Raw genomic sequence first — 22278 nt, forward strand, 5'->3', positions numbered from 1 at the left:
ATATTTATTTTTTTAAAATTCTTTCATTTAGCTATTATATATATGCATATATATGAGATGGAAAAATCGATCGATCGATCGATAGGTAGGTAGGTAGACAGATGATTGTGTGTGTGAGTGTGCATTTGTGTGTGTGTGTGTGTGTGTGTGTGTGTGTGTGTAGGTACATGCATGTATTTATGCATGCAAGACCAGAGGACCCAGGATGACAACTCTACTTTTTTGTTGTTTATTTTAGACAGTTTTATCTTACTGATTATGCTGGTTTGGAATTCCACAAGTAGAATAGGCTGGCTGGCCAGCAAGAACCAAGGGTCTGCCTTTGCTTCTCCTGCCCTGTGATTACAAGTGTGTGTCACTACACACAGCTTTTTTTTTTTTTTTAAATTTACATGGGTTTGGGGGTAAGACTTGGATCTTGTTTGCAAGGTGTATTTGTCCGGGTTCTCCGAAGGATCAGAACTGATAGAATGAATATCTGTATATTAAAAAGGAATCCATTGGAGTGGATAAGTGTCTGTGCTCTGGGTAGTCCTGTAATGGCTGTCTCCCATAGAATGACCAAAAATCCAGTAATTATTCAGTGCACAGGGCTGATGCTGCAACAGTACCAATCCAGTGCTGGAGTCCCAGAGGACTGCATAGAACTGCTGGTCTCCAGTCTACTCTTGAATCCTGAAGATGTAGGTTCTAATATCAGAAAAGAAATGCCCCAGCAACAGGGTGGATGAGCCTGCCAGTGAGAGTGAGGGCAAGTAAGCAAAACCAAATGCTTCCCTCTTCCATGTCCTTTTCTGTAGGTTTCTGCCAGAAGCTGTGGCCCAGATTAGGGTGGGTCTTCCCACCTCAGATGATCCAAGAAAATCCCTCACAGATGTGTCTAGCTGCTTGGATTTTATTTGATGCCAGATGTAGTCAATTTGACAACCAAGATTAGCCATCATACAAAGCAAATGCTTTTCTCTCTAACCTAAGGTTCCATATTTGTCTCATTTTCATACTATATTTGTAGAGAGGCCAATCTTACTTTATTTTTTGCATGCGACTTTTCAGTTCTCCCAGCACCATTTTTTTTTGTTAAAAGACTATTTTTAACTTTTCATTTTTTTAAAAACACAAGTTGAAAGCCAATTGACAGTAAATGCAGGAGGGTGCTGATTCTCAGTTATAATAGGATGGTCCATGTGTCTGTTTCTAAGCCAGAACAAAAATTAGAGATTTAACATTAGAATCCTTTCCCACTATGGTTGTGAATTGCTAGATACTTGCAATAATACAGTCTCTGGTGGAGAATGTGGTGTTTGACTTGACTCATGTTGAGGCCTTTTGCTTCTTGGTGGGGCCCATGTATAGCTCATGCTCTATTGATATCAGGGCATGATTTGAAGTCACACGTAAGAAGACAGTATCTAGTTCTCCTCTTGAATCTTTCGTCTGTCTTCTGTCACTCCCTTCTCCACTCTGATTTCCTTCAGTTCTTTGACACAGGATCTGACAAGTCTGTGATGTGTTTCATTATGATTTACTAACTCATCTACTAGCCAGTAGAATCACTGGTAGGTTTTTCCTGGCTGTGTCTTATAGGTTTTTCCATACATTTCTTTCACTGTTTAGCACTTATTGTACACTTGGCAAAACTCAGGTTTCCTTAAGAGAAGGACCTTTGGGCAGGCATGCCTGGGGGTGGGTGTATTGATTATATTGGTCAATGTGGAAAGGCCTGCCGTTGTGGGTATCACCATTCTCTAGGCTTAGAGATTCTGGATTGTATAAATGTAGAACAAGGCTGAGCACCAGCATGTGTACATTGGCTTGTTAGTCTCTGCTCTTGGCTGGTTGTAACATGACGGCTTCAAGTTTCTGCCATCTTGACCTTGTAGACAATAACTCGGTTTTTGTGATAACTCTTCCCTCTCTCCCACTCCCCAAGTGGCTTGTGTCAGCATGTTTTATCATAGCAACAGGAAAGAGAACCAAGGCATCCAACAAGTCTTCCCTGTATTCTGGTAGGACTTCAGGGTCAGACATATAGTATGTTTCAGAAGTGTTTATATCTCCCACTTCAATTCTTATGAGTTTAATTATATGACTCACAGCAAAGTGTTTTTGAATTATTTTTCACTTGTGAAGTAAGTGAGAACTAGACATTTAGAACCATCATAGTCATAGAACTAATGTACACATTCGTTGCCCATAAGCATGGAGAAGGGGAGCATTTTGAACTTCTGATAAAGGACTGTCTTGTATGATTTCTAATAAGTCTCTTTCATTCTTCCATAATGAAATATGCCACATAATCTGAAGGAAAAGTTTTTCTCTGGCTAGTTACTAAGGCATGGTCGTTTGTTGTTCCGGATAAATTCAGAAGTCTCTTGTTCAGTTGAAATAATTTGATGTAAGGCTTCATTTTCTTCCTAAAATGAAGACACAATTTCACGGCAGAATTCTTGGTCCTCTGGCTCTTTCAATCTTTCTGCCCTCTCTTATGCAGTGTTCCCTGAGCCTTGGGGGTAAGGAGTTGTGCCATAGATGTATCCATTGGGGCTGGGCTCCACATGATTCATTAATCTTTACAGTATGACCTATTATGTTTTTTTTATATATATATTTGGTGTCCATTTGCTGTAAAGAGAAGTTTCTTTGATTAGGGTTGAGAGATATACATATTTGTGGGTATAAGGATAAGTTTTAGAATTCAGTTAAGAATCATTTTGGTTAACAAAGAAACACAAATTAAAAAATAGGAACAAAAACATGATTTTGTTTTTTGTTTGTTTAAATTAATATTCTTATTTGTATTTTTTATTTTTTATTTTATTTTTATTATGTTTTAAGTTTTCTTTTGTGTGTGGTAGACACTACAAAGGTGAAGGGCAGATATGGAGGCACTGGGAAATAAGTGGGGTTTGGGGTGCATGATATGAAATTCCCAAAGAATCAACAAAAATTATGTCTAAAAAAGAAAAAACAAACAAACAAACAAACAAAAAGAGAAGTATTTCGGTCCAAAAACATGGCAGTAGTAATTCTCGCCTAAGATCCATGACCTCACCAGCCCTGGGTAATTGGCTAGGTTTCTAGTTCCAGGCATGATTTCCCTCCTGTTGAGGAGGCCTTAAGTTCAATTAGGCAATTGTTAGTTACTAACAATGTATGAGTGCCATTGTTGCCCCTTTAGGGATATCTTGCCATTCTCTCATTGTTGTGGTTCATTGGTGTCACCAATGGAAAGGACTATTGTTTCCCCTCTGTGGCAGTTTACATAGTAGTTTCTGGTCCTGTGAAAGTTGTATCAGCGGGTCACTTTTAAAATTTCTTCTGAGTTTACTTTTCCTTTATCTGTCCTTGTTGACATATCTTAGTCACTTCAAATTCCAATTTATCACCATCTGCCAGCTCTTGAATCAAGGCTGGAATTTGAACTGTTGTGTTGGGCTTTTCACAGGTTTTCAGTGTGTAAGTGAGCATGGACATGTTTCAAGAACAGTGGGTGTCTTTGTTGCATTTGGGCTACAAGCTTGGCATGTAGAAGGGTCTACTAGATCTTCCCCAATCCCTGGTTGTAATTCTTCTCTTCCACTTTATGTATTTATTGTTAAATTTATATCATTTGATATTTTATAGATCTTTCACCAGCCAGAATGAGCACTCACACCTCTGTGCATGAGGATTGCACTGAGCTCCTACACAGAGGGGGACTCACCTTTGTGCCCCATATCCAAACCTTTTAAGAAACATATGTAGGTAATTAGCTTCCTGTGTTCCAGTTTGCACAACACAAAAAGCACTAGCTGCAAGTTTGAAGTAGAAGTCTGAGAAGTTCACTCTTCCACAAGCAATGTTTGCTTTGACATGTCTCATAAATTATTGTCTCTTGCTAAATTTTCTTCCTTCATAAAGTCTGAGGTACAAGTGCTTGTATCTGAGAGTAAGTGGTTGTGCTTGGTAAAATCTGGGTTCTCTGTCACACTGACTGTAGACAGTTACTTAAACATTTACCCCATAGGATTGCTGATGCTCTGCATACCTAGACTCTCTTGTTTAGACCAACTGTCTTCTGAAAGAAACAAAATGATCTGTGTAAATATTTGACATTCTGCTGTTAACCAAATCCCAAAAGATAAGCGTATTGTTTATACTGTTTTATGCCAAAGACAACAAATACACCAAAGACAGCACATTCATGCACTATCTAAAGTTCATCATCTTCTTCTTGGACACATCTCTCATGTGCAGTCATTACCAATGCTTGAACATACACATAAAACTTTGCAAAGCTCCAAGTTTAGAAACCACACTTAGAGAAATATGGAGACCGAACAAATCCCAGGTGTTTTCAGGCTCATTTTGTGATTCCTTTTTTTACCCTTCCCTGAGTTGGCCTCATCAGTGCTGATGCTATGAAAATCTTTTCATATATTTCTCCTAAAAAACAATTACCTCACCAATCTTAAGAATACATAATTCCTTTGCAGTTTTTGTTACTGTTTAAAAATCTGCTTTTCAACAGTGTTTTCCTGTTTGCTCTTCCACAGGAATGTGTTTGTCACACGACTGGGTAGACAGATACTCCATTCCTTCACCATGGATACAGGACTCAATGTGGCAGTCTTGATGTGTTCTAGAGACATCTCCTGGGACCACACCATCTGCACTGAACATCTAGTTAACTTCTCTAACCACAGCCTTGGAAACTCGGCCCCTTATCCAGACACCATCTACCAGCAAAGATGACAAAGCACTGCCCTTAATTAGATTTTTAATTAAACAGTAAATTCTTACTTCAAAAAACACCATCTTGCTACTTGATTATTTGTTTTTTTCCTTTTTTGTTTTCTATTTGAGATCAAGTTTTTTTTTATCGTTTTGTTTGCTTTTTCTTTTATTTTCATGCTTTCTCTTTATTCTTTTTAAGTCACATAAGTGGTTATAATGCAATTTTTTCAGTTAATAAAGTTGCTATGAGTTGGTATTTTCACTGTTTTCTACCATGTCCTCAAGAAGAAAAGCAGCCATTGAATTATGTTCCCCCCACTACACCCCCTCCCCCACAGCACATGACTTTTTATAATGCTCAAGTGTGTTTCCCCTCCTATCCTCTTGTGACTGCCGAAAAGTCCTGAGCCATCAACCTTATCCCTCGTCCAGGACCACTTGCTAATTGCCCAGTGCCTTGAGGGAAAACCCACAGAGAATGGTGAGTTCACCTCCATGTCTGTCTTAATTTTAGATCTGAGTTTCTGTTACTCTATGATAATTCAATTTAAAACACCTTGATTCTGATTTTCGTTTCATAAAGATGACGAGGACCTGCATCCATGAATAAGGTCAGTATGGTGGCATTAGCTGCCTCTTTCCTTGCCCTGATGAAGTGTCTAACCAGAATCAACTGAAAGTTTGTTTTTGCTTTAGATGATCATTTTTTTAATTTCAAGTTTGTTTATATGGTGGATTACACTGATAGATTTTTGTATGTTGGGCCTTCTCTGCATCTCTGGGATGAAGCTTGCTTGGTTATATTGGATGATCATTTTGATGTGTTCTATGGATTTGGTTTGCCAATATTTTATTGAGTATGTTGCATCAATGTTCATGAGTGAAATTGCTCTGTAATTCTCTTTCTTTGTTGTGTCTTTGTGTGGTTTGGATATCAGGGTTACTGTGGTCGCATAAAAAGAATTTGGCAATGTTCCTTTTGTTTGTATTTTGTGGAATAATTTGAGGAGTATTGGTATTAGCTCTTCTTTGAAAGTCTGGTAGAATTCTGTGCTAAAACCATCTTTTTTTTTTTTTTTTTGGCAAGGGAGATTTTTAATGACTGCTTCTATTTCCTTAGGGGTTATAGGCCTATTTAAATTTTTTTTTAACCTGATCTTGATTTAAATTTGTTAGGTGTTATCTGTCAAGAAATTTATTCATTTCTTTTATATTTTCCAATTTTGTGGAGTATAAGTTTTTGAAGTGTGACCTAATGATCCATCCTTTTTGTTTTTTGTTTTAAATTAATCTTCTGGATCCCTTCAGATACTTCAATATTCTGCCCAATATAGATCTTCCCTTATACCTAGGGTAGAGGCCATCCTTGAGTTCGAATGTTCTGATGGTCATGTCTGATTATAGCAGGATGGATTGATTGTCTCCTGCAGGGCACTGTCCTGCAGACGACAACCCTGCCTGGAACAATGATGATCCACATCAGCTGCTCTCAGATGGTTGTTCAAACATAAGACCATAACTTTGAGCCTAAGTCATCCACTCTTATTTTCACTGTTATTTTACTGACATACTAAACAAAGTATACTGAAGAAGAAATGCATGCCAGGTTAAAGAGAAATAATCACCATCATAATTAAGCGAACTCATTTTAATAAATAATACTACTTGCTTCAGAGATTGAACTCTGAGTCATTCAAAAGGTCCATCTCAGTGTTGCATCGAAACATTACTACCTGGAAATTACAGTGGTCCAGGTGTCTAATTAAACACCATCTTTACAAGGACCAAGGTTGTGGGTAAAAGCATCGTAAGGTAACTGTGTACCATAGACACAGGATGTGTTACCTAACTTACTACTGAACACAGTCATGATATCAAACCATTATCTTCTGAATTAATCAACAATGATGATGTGATAGTTAGAGCATGAGTGCTAACAGGGTGCAAAGTAGGCTTCACATTACCATCTGTGATGCAGTCCTGCCAATGATGTGAAATCAGACGTAGTTAGGATTGCTGTTGTCATGTTAGACATGTTAGACTATAGGAAATTCGAGGAACAAAGGAGCAAGCCAGATGACATCTGAAGCAAGCAGACCAAGAAATGAAAACGTGAGACATTCTTGGTGATTGCAGAGTTAGTCCTCCCAAGAAACCATTGCCAAAGAAGAGTCTGAAGTAGACTTAAGGGGAACAATAACACAACCCTGCTCCAGGTCCTATTTTAGACAAGCTAACTACAATGTTAGAACATCTCTGAGTCAGTAGAACCTCAAACAATTTTTTTGGTTAAATATGATAATATTGTTTTATTAATGTTATTCCAAAATAAATAATTCCTTCAAAGTGCACATTGAAAAATGATGAACACAGACCTAGAAATTTTGGGACAGGCTACAAAAGAGTGTACTTTTTCACTATTGTAGGTAAACAATCCAATAAAAAACTTTGGGTATCTGGTTTAATTAATGAAAATAAGCCTTGTCTAAACACTCAGCCTTATTAGACATGTTGGGTACATAATGGAGGTACCACTGGCAGAGGTAAAGGACTTACTCTCACTAAAGAGAACAAACAAGAATAAGCGTGTTCTAAATCACATAGTGCAATGTGAAACACCAGAGACAGGGAGATCTGTGGGACTGTGTTCGGTGAAGACCACCTGAGGAGGTCAGGATGTAAGCTAAGATCCAAAGGGTGAGATCAATTCAAGAAGCTATCCTTTGTATCTCTGTTATGAGCCATTATGTGTAGTCTGATACACAGAGAAATAGAGAGGCCTTGCAATGTCCACTGATTGGAAGTAGGTGGCCAACTTGAACCACATATTTTTCTTGCTGTACATTTGAAATTAAAAAAATTTCCAGTTGTTTTATTTTGTATTAATTTACTGTGTCTAGTGTGTATGCTATGCTGTGCCTGTGTAGGTAGGACAGCATAGAAGAGTTACTTCTCCTGCCTCACCAGCCCTGAAATTTGCTTACTTTAAGATCTTTTGCAGTTACTCTCCCACGATCATTATATACATGTCCTTATCATAGAGTTTTATGTCAAATTGACACAAAGTAGGGTCATCCAGGAAAAGGAAACCTAAATTGAGACTACTAAGACTGACCTACAGGCAAGTCTGTGGGGGAATTTTTCTTGATCAATGATTGACTAGGAGGTCCTCACCAACTGTGGTCTTGGGGTGTATAAGAAAGCAGGCTTAGTGAGCTATGAGGAACAACCAAGTGAGCACCATTGCTCCATGGTCTCTGCTTCGGCTCCTGCCTCCAGGTTCCTGCCTTGATTTCCTAGCCTGCCTTCATTTCATGGTGGACTATAAGCTGTAAGGTGAAACCCTTTCCTCCCCAAGTTGGCTTTGGTCATGATATTTATCACAGAAATAGCAAGCTAAGATAATATGTAAATATTTATCCTTTTGAAAATTTGAAACGCTAATGTTAACTCCCACTTTAGCTGCTAGGAAGTATAAGTCACATGCACCCACTGAGGCTTAATCTTTTCTGCATTTGATTTGGTGGTAGAAAATAGTTCATGCTGGTATTTTTAAGAAATTTGAACTATATTCAGAACTATACACATTTTCTAATGTTAATACTTTGGTAGTCCCAGAAGAGGAAGCAGGCCAAATTATGGCAGAACCCTGATTGGTACACCAGAGTTGATCTTTGCTGGTTGCACAGGAAGGACAAGACATACACTGTGGTGCAGAAGGGTACCTCTTATGACCTCAGCATCTTGCTAGGACCATCCCAGGGAATCCATTTCTCCTTCCCAAGAGACCTGTGCATAGCAACAATAGCTATCTGGATGTGTATTTGTCAGATGTTGGCTGGGCCCTATAACCTGGATGTCTGTTGGGTGAACAGGGCTCACACTACATACAGCATATGGGCAGTAGCTCAGTAACCTGATTGGGGAGTCAGAGCCCGGCTTCTCAATTCAGTTCTCTGACAAGCTGTGGAATCATTTGCCACCCACTTGCCCTCTCAGAAACCTCTGCTGCCTCTGGAGATCAGCTGCCTCACACTCCTTCCCTAGAAATTAGAGGTAATAGCCACATTTGTGGATAGTATTCTAGCTAAGACTCAAAGCCCTTGGCAAACATCAGCTTTGTGCCACAGCAGTCCAAAGCCCGAGAGCTGCGCTTTTGAAGGAAGTAGGAGAATCAGGATATATCAGAGCCAAATATCAAAGATAATCTATGTCTAAGAAAAGTGCAATTTAAAATCTGTATCTGAATAAATATATGCACGTGTACATACCTGCTTTTAAATCTCTCTCTCTCTCTCTCTCTCTCTCTCTCTCTCTCTCTCTAATTCCAGTACTTTGGAGGCAGAGGTAGGCAGATCTCTTGAGTTTGAGGCTAGCCTGGTCTACAGAGTGAGTTCCAGGATAGCCAGGGCTACACAGAGAAACCCTCCCCAGTATAATATATATTATATATATAAATTACACACACACACACACACACACACACACACACACACACACACACACACACGGACTATCATTTGAAAATGCCTAGTGGCGATCACAATCTTAAGCTAGAATCATGAGATTTTTTTTTTCTCTTCTGCATTGAATCCAGGGCTTCTCACATACTAAGGAGGGGTCTACCACTGAGTTAGATCCTCAACATGAGACTATTAATTAGTCTATATAATTTCCTAAATTGTTCTTTCTTTAAACCAAAGATCAAAACATAATACAATTGTATTCCACATAGATTTTAGTCAATGGCCGAGCATGTGATGACAGTGGTCCTATGATTAAGAAGCTGAAAGGCTCAAGTGCTCTTTTATAGTGTAGCCATGATTACATGTGGCATAAAAGTGTTACTCACCAGTCTGTGGTGAAGTTGTAATGAGCCTACCCTGCTGGCAGTTGCATGAAAGCACAGCACACTGTTATGCTGCTATAAGCACTGGATAAGGATAGTAAGTGGCCTATGATGACCTGTACTGTACACTGAATCAACATGTTAGAGTGTAGTCCATATAGGCTTAGTACTCTTGCTCTCTTGTTGGCATTCACATTTAACCCTGCCCACCGCCACCCAAATGCCTGGCACAATGTGCAGCACACAGTAGGCTCTTGGTGAAAGCTTGTATAAAGTCAGTCTGGTATTCACTGCCCTGGTGATTGTTCACACAGTAATAGCCAGGCAAAAGTTCCTACTTTGTGTAAGTAAAGAAAAATGTGGGGAGGAGTAGGCTTCATTGTCTGTTTCTAACCATGAACATGACGGTGCAGAATCTGAGGAGTCACGCTAGTTAAGTCCTTTCCTGTGGTTTTTAGCAAGTCAGTTAATAAGATATTTATGGTCCCCACAGATTTGATTGTTCTCTGAAAGTTCAAAGACGAAAGTCAAGCGAGTCTGCAAAATAAAATCAATAGAATAAAAATAGGTCCAGCTAGAGGAAATACTCTGGATATGAGAGTTGTGCTTTGTAAAGGTCAGTGGTTTAGAGGAGATTAGTGGAATACCAGAGCATAAGACGCAAGCCATGGGCACAGAGGGTGTGACAGGAGACAGACAAGCTCTCCAAGCTTATCAGTCAGGCACACTACCAGGGAGCCTTTGTTCTGACGTGTGATGCTAGTCTTGATATGGATGAGAATTAGACAGCATTGTACAGTGTTGGGGACATAGAAACAAAAAAGGGGAAATGCGTTGTGCTAGGATTTGTTTGCTCAGGTTTGAGAGCTCTGTGAAGTCACAGGGATTATTGGACAGACTGTTCCTGTGGTTCACAAAATCCACTCCTGTAGACGAATTTCTAAACAGTCTTGTTGAATAAGAAACACAGAGCCAAATACAGGGGTGAAAGCTGTAGAGATCAGAGTGAGAGCCACCAACTAACCATAGCTCACCACGCTGCTGTAGCTTCCCAAGTGAACCAGCTTCTTCCTGCCTGACCTGTGCCTTTATTGCCTTCCTGTTCTGCCTTCTCATTGGCTCTTAGCCCAGTTACCTCACTTCCTCATCACTGACTGTCTGTACAGACCTCCAGGCATCTATGGTTCATACTGGGATTAAAGGTGTGTGTCACCATGCTTGGCTGTGTCCTTGAACACACAGATAGATACTCTGTCTGCAATGTGATTGGATTAAGGGCATGTGCTACCACCACCTGACTTTTGTTTATGGCTGGCTATGACCTCTGATCTCCAGGCAAACTTTATTTATTAACATACAAATAAAATATCACCACACACTCCTATCTGGTTTTCAGGTCTTCTGTTTGTATTTGACACCCATGTTAGACATCTGCTTTTCTTGGGAGTATTCCCTAACTTTCTCCCTGTTTAAATGGCACCTTTGTGTAACCACAGGACCTTCTATAACCTTACTAATGATGTTCATCATCTTACAGTAACTATTCCTTATTTAACTAGATCTCAGTTCACTCCTTAAAGACAGGGTTGTCTTTTTTTTCTATACTCTCGGGATCCAGCAAATTGCTTTTCCCTTAGCCAACTTAAAGCAAATAGTGTTGAATCACCTGCCCAGTGGTACCTCTGCCCCACTCAACCCCCATGGAGCGGTGCCACAGAAAGATGAATCACTACACATTGCCACAGCTGCCCTTCTGTTCTCACAGCAGAGACAGGGACAGACCCTTTCCCACCATCCCCAAATCTTTAGTGCCTGGGATAGCAGACACAGTTCTGGACTGATGCTCACCTGCCTCACACCACATGCCTGTTGTCATCACTGGATTCTTTACATCTCCAGAAAAGGACAGTTATAAAAGCTGATAGTTAAAATTGATGGAAGTGAGAGCTTTGATTTTTTTTTACTTTTGTTAGGAAGAAGTCTTTGATATTAAAAACAAAACAAAAATAAACAAATGTTTAGGTGTTCCAAATCCAAAATATGTAAAGATTCCAAACTTAAGAACAGCTCAATGGCTTGTGAACATAAGGCATTCTGCATATTTTGCCCAAATAAAAATGACAATTAAAACAAGTAGCAAATTATAGTGAAGATACTTTTATCAACTGAATAACCCAGAAGGTTTTGGAAGAACAAAGTAGAAGGAAGCTATAGCTGGATGAAGACAAGCTGTGCATGATTTTCTGGAAGGGCTTGAGTCGCCCACTAGAGTGCTCACATGGGAGAAGTATTCTAGGCTTTAGGGACCATAGGAGGACAAACCCACCACATTTGGGAAATTTAAGTTTACTAGTTTCTCCAAAAACATAAACATGAAAGAAGTACATGCTCAAGAGGAAAATGATCAGAGATGCAAGGGGGATGGTTGTTAGGTCCAACACCCACCCTTACCCCCGCACCAAAATGGCTGTGCTGGTGAAATGTTCTAAACAGAAAGACTTTGGCCATATAGATAGAAAGATTGTTATTAGGTAAGCAGAGGACTAAAGGTAGGTTTCTGTTTACCAAGAACCTCTTTTAATCCTCCCTTAAAGGTTAACTACCTCTACCAAGGGCCTTTACTTCCCCATCAATCAAAACAGCCTGTATCAGCTCAAAGCCCCCACCCTACTGATTACCATATACAGTCTGCTTGTTTTCTCACCACTTTGCTCTTCTTTCTCTCTCCCAAGAGATAGCCTGGGCAGTTTGATCTTCAACAAATCTTTCTACCCATGCAGTCATCCAGTTTGGTGGTTTCATTGCACCCTTGTTTATATTTGGTGTTGAAATCCAGGAAAAGAACAATGGACCTCTTCCAAAAAGCCCCGCACCTCCTAACAGAACCAACTTGTCAGTTTTGACCTTCCTTGGTGCAGATCATTTGCTTCTGCTGAATCTTGCCACCAAAATCTTGATTCCAAAATTCAGAGTCCTCCTCTCCAACTATTTCTCTCTTCCTACTACTCTGCCCTTTCATCGTTCCTCCCCTACTTGGTAAGTGCCTCCTTGTGGCTGCCTGCTCTGTCTCTGTCTCTCTCATTCACTTGCTGGAGTCTTTTGTCTCTGTCTCTCTTGGATCTTGGAGCTTACTCAACAAAAGTCCCACTGGTGCCTCAGGTAGGTTCTCTCACCTTACTGGGCATCCACCATGTGGGAAGGGATGCCTCTCCACTGTGTCTCCCTTTGGAGATAACCTCAGATTGAGAATCCATCACCATTGCACGTTGCCCCTTCCTTCCTGTGCTTCTGCGTGAACAATGTTTATAGAAAATCATATTTATGAGCAACACATGTTTGATGGTTACAGTTTATAAATTCCTAAGATTATAATGGTCTATTCAGGGTAACAAAAACTGACTTAAAGATATATATATATATATAATATAATATATATATATATATATATATATAAAACTACTATATGTTTTTCACTCTCTTTCTTAAACTTTAGTCATTTGTATAACTAAACGTGATTTCAGGCTAAGAATTTGTCAAGGCAAATGGCATGGTTTTACAAGTACAAGTAAGACCCCACTGGTATTTGAATCCAGGGTCTCCTGATTATGAGACAGGCACTTTAACCAACTAAGCCATGGAGCCACCCGGGCTTTAGTTATTTGAAGAAACTGAGTCATATAAAAAAACTATGTTATTTTGTAAAAGTATGCTGTATAAAGATCTAGAGAATGTGGTTTGATGCCTCTCCATGGACTGTACTTGTGGTTTAATGTTTACTTTGATAGTAAAAAGGCCTTCAACTGAAAAATTATAAATTTTTAGGCTCAAACTTTAATCTTATAAAAGCTACTAACTTATTGTAAACTGCTAAAGATAATGAAGACATGCAAGTCAATGGTCCGACACCTTATAAATGACCACATGTGCTCAGAACTACATTTGTAGTAATGCTAAGTATGAATGTAATTCATTTACAGTGACAAGCTTTAGCCTTCTGTATATGTTGTCAAGTTAAGTCTGAAGCAAGTACCTGAAAACCAGCTAAGTTTGTTCAATGTAAAATAATATTTTTAAAAACATGAATCTTAAAAGGTCTTATAAATAAAAAACTCAGTGCCAGCTATTGGGGTGAATTCTGAAAGACCAGAGAAGCAGAACAAGCCACAGCTAACCTCGCCTTGATAACTTCTCAGCTGATTCTGTTTCCTCAATCTGGAAGCCTCTGAGTCTTCATCCGAATGGATCTCAGCTGAACTGCTGCTGAAAGCCTCAAAGTTTAAAAAGCCTCTAGTTCCTGGTCCTCACGCCTTATATAATCTTTCTGCTTCCTGCCATCACTTCCTGGGATTAAAGGCATGTGTCTTTTCCAAGCAAGACATGAGACCTCAAGTCCTGGGATTAAAGGTGTGTACCATTATGCCTGGCTTCTATGTCTATCAAGTGGCTGTTCTGTTCTCTGACCACAGATATGTTTATTAGGGTACACAATATATTAGGGAACACAATATCATCACATTATATTAAGAAAGAACACAAGAGACTAGATGATGGCTCTCAAGCCCCCTCAAACATATCTGTTGAATATACCATTTAAGGTATATATTGAAAGGGAGGAGCAGGAAGAGGCATAAAGGGTGACAGAAATGCCAGCTTCTGGATACAGCCCTGAGCCCCTTCCAAAGAAGATGGAGCACCTGGAACTCCACCTGGAGCTTGCTTCAAGTGTGGCAACACTGCTCACTAGGCAAAGAACTACCCTACACATCGCTCATTACCAGGACCTTATAAAAGCTGTGGATGGATGGCTACCACACTCTGCCCAGCTAAGGTAGGTCTGCTGTGGGATAATGCCCTTGTACACTGGTTTAATAAAACACTGATTGGCCAGGCAGGAAGTGTAGGTGGGGCAAGCTGACTAGGAGAATGCTGGAAAGAAGAAGGGCAGAATTAGGAGTCACCAGCCAGACACAGAGGAAGCAAGATGACAAGGCAGCACTGAGAAAAGGTACCAAGCCATGTGGCTAAACATAGATAAGAATTAGGGGTTAATTTAAGTGTAAGAGCTAGTCAGTAACAAGCCTGAGCTAGTGGCTGAGCAGTTACAATTAATATAAGCCTGACTGATTATTTTATAAGTGGCTGTGGGACCGTGGGGCCAGGTGGGACCATCCTTCAAGTTCCCCCTACACAGGAAAATCTGAGGATCTGAGGAAAATCTCTCTCAGATCCTCTGGGCCTTGCAACCAAAGACTGATGCTGCCCTGGAACTTCTGCCATCAAGATTACTGTGGGGGAGCCCAGGTAGTGAGTAAGTCTCTGCAATTTTTAATAGATTCAGGGACTACTTGGTCTATACTTGCTTCTTACTCCAGTAAAACTTACCCTTTTTAGATCTCTGTGATGGGTGTTGATAGCTTGCCCCACCAGGCCAGGGTACAGGTCCTCTCCTCTGTCCCCTCTGGGGCCACTTGACCACTCACTCCTTTCACATTTTGCCTAGTTGCCCAACCTCATTATTGGGCAGTAACATCATGGCTAAGTTACACTTTTCCCTTTAATCAATTCCTGGAATTTTCCTTCTAGGCTCCAAAGAGCCTCCTTGTCTTTTGGCTGACATTGCTGCTTCACTTTTTCCTCCTCCAGACTGCCTTGTTGACTAATAAGTATAGGACACTTCCTCTCATCCCTGCATTAAGAATCTACTTTGAATCACTACCTTCTACCCCTGCCACTCTCAATACCACATATCTTTAAAACAATCACACAGTTCCTTCTTAATAAAGGTATTTCAAGCCCACTCACTTGCTCTTAAATACCCCTGTCTTGTCTCTCCTACCATTCCAGACATTAAGGATGCTTATTTCAGCATTCCTTTACACCTATATTCCCATGTCCTCTTTGCCTCTTGGATCAGTGTCTCAGCTTACTTGGACTATCCTATTCCAGGGGTTCCAAGAGAGCCCCCCATTTCTTTGGCCAAGCTCTGAGCACTGACCTCCTGTCTCCCAGACACTTAATCCAATGCGAATATGACCTTCTACTATGCAGCTCCATCCTCTCACTGTCACAGTAACATACTGTTCAACTTCTTAACTTTCCAGGAAAACAAAGGATGCAGAGTTTCCCCTTCAAAGTTCATCTTTCTGTCCTCAGGTTGAATATCTAGGCTTTCTGTTATCCCCTAACAGTTATGAACTCACTCTTGGCCTCCTAGAGCACCTGCGGTCCCTCACATCTTTTTTTTTTTTTTTTTCGAGACAAGGTTTCTCTGTGTAGCTTTGCACCTTTCCCGGATCTCGCTCTGTAGACCAGGCTGGCCTCAAACTCACAGAGATCCGCCTGACTCTGCCTCCCGAGTGCTGGGATTAAAGGCATGTGCCACCACCACCCGGCATCCCTCACACCTTTAACCACCAAGAAAGAGATTCTCCCCTTCCTTGGCCTGGAGAGGTACTTCAGAACCCGATTTCCCAACTTTGCTCTTCTTGCTTGCTCCCTCTATGAAGCAGCTAAGGGCCCCTACCCAAGCCTCACTTCTTCAAACCCAACCTCCATCTCTATCCCACTCTCATAGGCCACATTAGACTTCTTAAGCATGAGTCTCCATCTTCATGGCTCTGAATGCAATGACCTCATTCAGAGCTAAGTGGCTCACCGTAAGTTCCTTCACCAGGGTTGAGGCAGAACCCACCACTATTCCTTCCATTCTATGACCCAATTTTATATTCTCTACCTGATTGAGGGCTTCAAGGTTGACAGAACTGTTTTTTTCAACATATCCTCCACAAATCCTGATTACAGGGCTCTGTCATGCTTGCTTTGGCATCTAGTACATGCTGTGTTAGAATTTTGGTAGAGAGTACTGTAGAAGGTTGGGGTGAAGATCTGCATGAATACTCTTTCTTCACATTAAGATGACCTGGGAGACAAAGACCTGCCTTGACATGCATTGTATCTATAGAGTTAGTGAAATGCAATGGATATAACCAGATTCTCCCCACAAAGATCTCTGGAGTTCCTTTTGGGCATATGGGTAGTAATTCATCTCCATCCTACCTCAGTATCCCACAGTGCCCAAAGTGAGCAAAATCTTTTTCACTATTGCTTAATTTCAAATTATTGTGTCTGAAAATATCTTTGTCTGCACTATACTACACTGTTAGATTTGTTGAATGTCCCCTCAACAGTAATTTAATTCAAATGCAGAAAAGGAAAACATCACCCCAAGAAATCTATTTGAGATCTTCTAAAGTCACACCATCCCCCAGGCGCTCAGCAGATAAGCCAATAGTGTTTGTGTCATATGTAGACACATCATGGGGCTGATAGGAAACATGAATCAAGACTTGATGCTGCAAGAGACAAGAATGTAGCTTTAGGTTACTTAGCAAGGTCAAGGTTATTGGTCCCTGTAGAGGGATAGAGTAGATTCAGGCTTGCCCTGGCTCCCCCAGGGTTTGTTGGCTTTACTTTCTTGGGATGCTTTTGGACTTGCCCCAAGTGTTTGCAAGACACCTTAGAAACACATCCTGCCAAGCATTGGCATTCCAACACATGAGCGAGAGGACACCCTCCTCAGCTCCAAGGTCCAAGTCCTGGGAGGAAGAAAATACCATGACACACAAAAAAACTACTTATGCTGCTATTGTCCTAGGCTCCAGTATGGTTAGCAAGGATATTTTATTGATCTCACTTTCATTTAAAACTTTGGTATTTTCGTCTTATTATGCACTAATTTCAGTCTTTACCATTTTGGCACCTCTCTATTACCCATTTTAAATTGTGCTCAGGTACTTTTACCTATGAATGAATTAGGATTTGGAAATGGCCACCTGTGGCACAGTTAGCAGCAGTATACCAATATCAGTTGCTACTTTTGACATTGCAATACGGTGATGAGAGATGTCTCTGCTGCCATATGCCATGTGGAAGCTCCTTGTAAGTCTATAATTAGTTCAAAAACGAAAAAAATTCAGTATATTTTATTCGATAATTTACTGAACTAGTTGGCACCATGCTCAACTTGAGCACAAGGTGAGTGACCTGTTTCCATCAGAAGAACCATAAATTCTTTCTTTAACAGTAGTCTAGTGTTAATAAGATATCAAATGCATTTAGAACATGCATTGAAAAACCTTACAGCCTCAAAGAGAAGATTGTCTCTCACCTTTTTGGAGAAAAGACCAGGCAAACTAAATCTTTGTCACCCAAGCTGTGGGTGTTGACAATGTCATGGCTTCCTCTTTTTTTCACTAGGCTGCTGTAAAGGACTTTGGAATGGATTACTAAGACTTGGGAATTAGACACCTACTTGTAACCAAGATAGACTCAGTGGTAGACATGCTTCCTCATGCTTTGCACTATTTAGTTTTCTTGAAGTCCTGGAGCAAAACTACCTGACAAAAGAAACTCAAGGAAAGAAGGACGGACTTACTTTGGCTCACAGTTCGAGGGTACAGTCTATCACGTCAAGGGGTCATTGTGGTGGTTGCTGGACAAGACTGATCAGATTGCATCCACAGTCAGGACACAGAGAAATGTGAGTGCTGGTGCTCGGCTCATCTTTTTATGTGCTCTAGGACCCCAGTCCATATGATGATGCAATCCACTTTCAGAGTAGTTCTCTCCTTCATTAACTCTTTCAGGAACCACCTTCATAGACAAATCAGAAGTATGTTTCCGTGGTTATTTTAAGTTGCAACAAATTGACAAGAAGCTAATTATCACACATTCCTTGGTCTGAAAAGTATCTCAGACTCCTGTATCACCCTGGCATCTTGGATGCTTTAGTCAGAGCAGGCTGGGTGCTACGCGGTATGTGATTTAGAAAAATAAAATAACCTTTTCTATGTCCAGGTGTTATGAAGCAATTTGCACCTCTACTCCACTGTACCCACATGTATTCCCATTTCAACTATTAGTTCCTAACTCTATATTACAATTCTTTATACAGCATGGAGAGTAAACTCGAGCAGCAATCTCTTCTTGCCATAGCGCTTATTGCTGCATCTGTTGAAAGAATGTGGAAGCTCTTTGATTTAAAATGAACAGTTTGGTTTTTGTTTGTTTGTTTTTCCCTTTACAAGGTTTGGAATTATACAGTGCATGTGTTTTGTGTTGTGCTTCTTTTACTTGGCATAATTATTTTGAGATTCACCAACAGCCTGCATGTATCAGAACTCCATTCTTTCAAACTATTTTTTATGAGTTGTATTGCACTGTATAGATATGCCACAATTTTAATGCATTTGTTGGTGAACATTTAAAGTCATTAAACTTTTGTAAATTATGAATAAAGCAAAACATCTCTGTTCTTGCTTTTTACAATATGTATATTTAGACTTTGTATTATTTCAAAAGAAATAAATTATTTGTCTTCTCAAAAAGGTAAGGAGGAAGAAAGGGGTAAGAAATAAAGGTAAGCAGGAATAATACCATAGGTTTGAAATAGCAACATTTAGGGCCTTTGAGCTAGAGAGAAGTTTCAAGCTAGGCCTGAAGAGAGGCTCTGTTTCTAGTCATATCTGGATAAATGAGCACACCTTTCTTACACCAGCATTTTAAAAAGTTTCAGTTTCTTAATGAAGATTCCACCGTATAGTGCTGGTGATAGTATTAAAGTCTATGAAATGACCCACGTGAAGTGCAAAGTACTTGCTTAACAAGTGTCAACTCTTCCAGCTCCTCAGCACAGGGAAGAACAGGCCGGAGCAGCTTTCTGATTCTTTCTAAAAGAGCTCCCTTTTAGTGGGGCACACTTGGCTACTAACTGCTCTCCAGATTCAAGTTCACACACCACCTGCTCTCCACTTGCTGGACCTGTGAACATTTCACAGTGCTCTGCTGCCATCCTCTGGCATGTTTAAATTTCTAACAGCAGACTGCCACTTAAGACAGCCCACATCCCTTCTCTCAGGGACAGGTGTGATGGACACTCAGGGCTGGTATGTAACAAGAGAAAACGGTTCTGCTCTGTGAGAATTGAGAACTGTTGAGGAGTTTGACAGCACATTGAAGCTAAGGGATTAGATCATGTGTTGAACACTCTTCCAGTTTATTCCTTAGATTCTATAAAATACATCTTTGAAGTGGTTGAAGCTTGGCATATTTACAAATATGTCAGCAAAATCTATTTTTAGGCAAAAATCTTCTCTTCCAGTTACTAGTGCTACTTTCTACTTTGAAATATATATTTATAGCAGAGCCAGTTTTAAGTCATCTACAAAGGGAATGAGCATGACTGTTCATTTCATACTTCATTTATATTTTGCAAGATGACTGCTGGCTATGTGTGAATGAGTGAGTGAGAGAGTGAGTGAGTATGTACATGCATGTGTGTGTGTGTGTGTGTGTGTGTGTGTGTGTGTGTGTGTGTGTGTGCGATACCTGATGACAAAGTGAACTGAAAGGTCATTTCCCCTAATTCAGCAGAGGAAGGCTTGATAACCGTTACAAACTGTGAACGAATAGAAAGCACTGGAGGGTAGAGTTGAAATGAGTGACTTGTGTTTCAACATCCTGAGTTTGTAGCCTGGTGGTAGAGAGCACTGAACTGAATTAAAATGCCATATTGCATTAACACTTCACAGATGTGCAGGACACGCAAAGAGGTAACATCTTTTTAAGCTACAAACCATTTCTTCAGTTTTTTTTTTTTGTGATACAGGAATCAAACCATAATGCAAGTCTGTAAGTCACCAAAGGAAAATAAGATAATATTCCATATTCAGAAGAAGGAACAATGAAAGCCGGTGAGGAGAGGTGCCAGAAGCTATAAAAACAGCAGATTTGCTAAAGAATAAAAATAGTCCTCTAATTATATAACACAATAACAAGTTTAAAACTCATTAGGCTTATAAATAGTAGATTTAACATAGATTAAAAAATAGGAACAGTGATTTGGTATATAGGCCAGTATAAGCAATCATGAATGTAACACAGATAAAAACATAGAGGAATAAACTTGAAAAGGGACAGTAAGAAATATAGCTATAATATTAAGACAGGGAGAGTAGACCTATAGTTGGAATCCCAGAAGAAAAACTGTGATATCACTGATATTGGAAAAAATAATTGAGAATCTTCTAGAAATGGTAAAAGATACCAGTCTAAAGAGCGAGGAAAATTTCTAAGTCCTAAGTACAACAAATTGAGTTCAAACCCTTGCCTGACAGAGTAAAACTTGACATAGATTCATAGTAAATAAAATGTGTCCTTCTAAGACAAAAGCTCTTTAAAGAAAATAATTCAGCAGACTTCTTAATGAAAACATTAGAAAAGAATGGAGTAAGGCCTTCCTGAGTCTTGTGAAAACAACTGGTAGTTTTCTATAACCATGAAATTATTCTCCAGGAATGAAAACAATTAAATTACAACCATAGTTTGTTATTAGGAAGTCTACATTTAAGAAAAACAAAAAAGGTTTAAGTTTCTGGGGCGGGGGGGGGGGGGGAGAAAATTGTAATGGGAGGAAGTACCAGAGATAGAAGAAAAATACATTAAAAAGGTAGATAAACTGAAGAAAACACATACAACATTGAACTGAGTTTTGAATGTTAAACAAATTTATGTATATAACTGACAAGTTTTGAATCACATTGTCTTAGTTTGGGTTTTTATTTCATGCTGATAGTGATTTGAAATGTGGGGAGCACTATTGTCTAACTTGCTCCTACAAGTATTCCACATTAAACAATGCTGAAAGCATTCCACTGCTGTCCTAAGCCAAAGTAACAAAGCCCATATTACTCCAAACAAAATCATGGTCAGGCCTATCACAGCAATACCCTAGTCCCTGGTACCAACTTCTGTCTTATTTTGGGTTTTTATTTCTGTGAAGAGACACCATAGCCATGGCAACTCTTAGAAAGAAAACATTTAATTGGGGTGGCTCACTTACAGTTTCTGAGGTTCAGTCCATTATCATCATGACAGGGAACATGGCGGCGTGCAGGCAGATTTGGCGCTGGAGCTGAGAGTGTTATATCTTGCAGGCAACAGGAAGTCAGCTGATGGTCACACTGAGGGATGCTTGAGCAAAAGAGACCTCAAAGTTTGCTCCCACAGTGACACACTTTCTCTAAGCAGGCCACATCTCTTAATAGTGCCACTCCCTTTGGGGGCCATTCTCTTTCAAACCACCACATATTTTTAACCTTAAAAAAATAAAAAAGAAACTAATAAGTCAGGGGAAGAATAGGCAGGATAATTTGATAATCATTTATTATCAGAGAATAAGTGTGTTACCAATATGAAGACACTTAGCTTCAGCAGTAAAAAGAAAAATACATTAAAACCATAGTAACATACTACTACCTTATAAGAAATATGTCCTTGAGTCTAGCTAAAATTATAAAAGCTGCTACTTTGGAGTCACTTTCCAGTGTTAGAAAGATATGAGACAATAGCAACTTTTGTAAATGCTGGTGGAAATACAGATTGTTAGAACCATTTTGGACAGCTTGTAGCAGTGCCACAAAAAATATTTGATTCTTCATACTCAGCTTATTAGTTGCTGAGACAAAATGTTCTGCCAAAGTCTGGGGAGATGGTTCAGTGGTTAAGGGTACTTGGTGCTCTTATAGAGAAAGAACCTGGCTTCAGTTCCCACCCAGAACTCACATGACAGCTCACAATCATCTGTAACTCCAGATCCAGAGAGACTCAATGCTTCTTCTGGTCTTCACAGGTACCAAACACACATGTGATGCACA

The 22278-nt window shown here is 39.8% G+C and overlaps 1 protein-coding gene and 1 non-coding gene across 2 annotated transcripts in view; one reads left to right on the forward strand and one right to left on the reverse strand.

Annotated features, from left to right (window-relative positions):
* The window catches only part of LOC128119464 (ankyrin repeat domain-containing protein 26-like), a 139571-nt gene extending 134389 nt beyond the window's left edge, over positions 1 to 5182 (forward strand). Inside the window, exon 63 of the mRNA XM_052752847.1 lies at positions 4536 to 5182. The gene's annotated coding sequence lies outside the window, so the exon portion shown is untranslated. The remainder of the gene's footprint in view (positions 1 to 4535) is intronic.
* A 7951-nt stretch (positions 5183 to 13133) lies between these two features.
* On the reverse strand, positions 13134 to 13207 carry Trnam-cau (transfer RNA methionine (anticodon CAU)). Its single transcript has one exon. It is a non-coding gene; the product is annotated as a tRNA-Met (tRNA).
* Positions 13208 to 22278: the final 9071 nt, after the last annotated feature.

Source organism: Peromyscus californicus, unplaced genomic scaffold, assembly GCF_007827085.1.
Source record: "Peromyscus californicus insignis strain IS unplaced genomic scaffold, ASM782708v3 Scaffold_23__1_contigs__length_62951481, whole genome shotgun sequence".
NCBI lineage: Eukaryota > Metazoa > Chordata > Mammalia > Rodentia > Cricetidae > Peromyscus > Peromyscus californicus.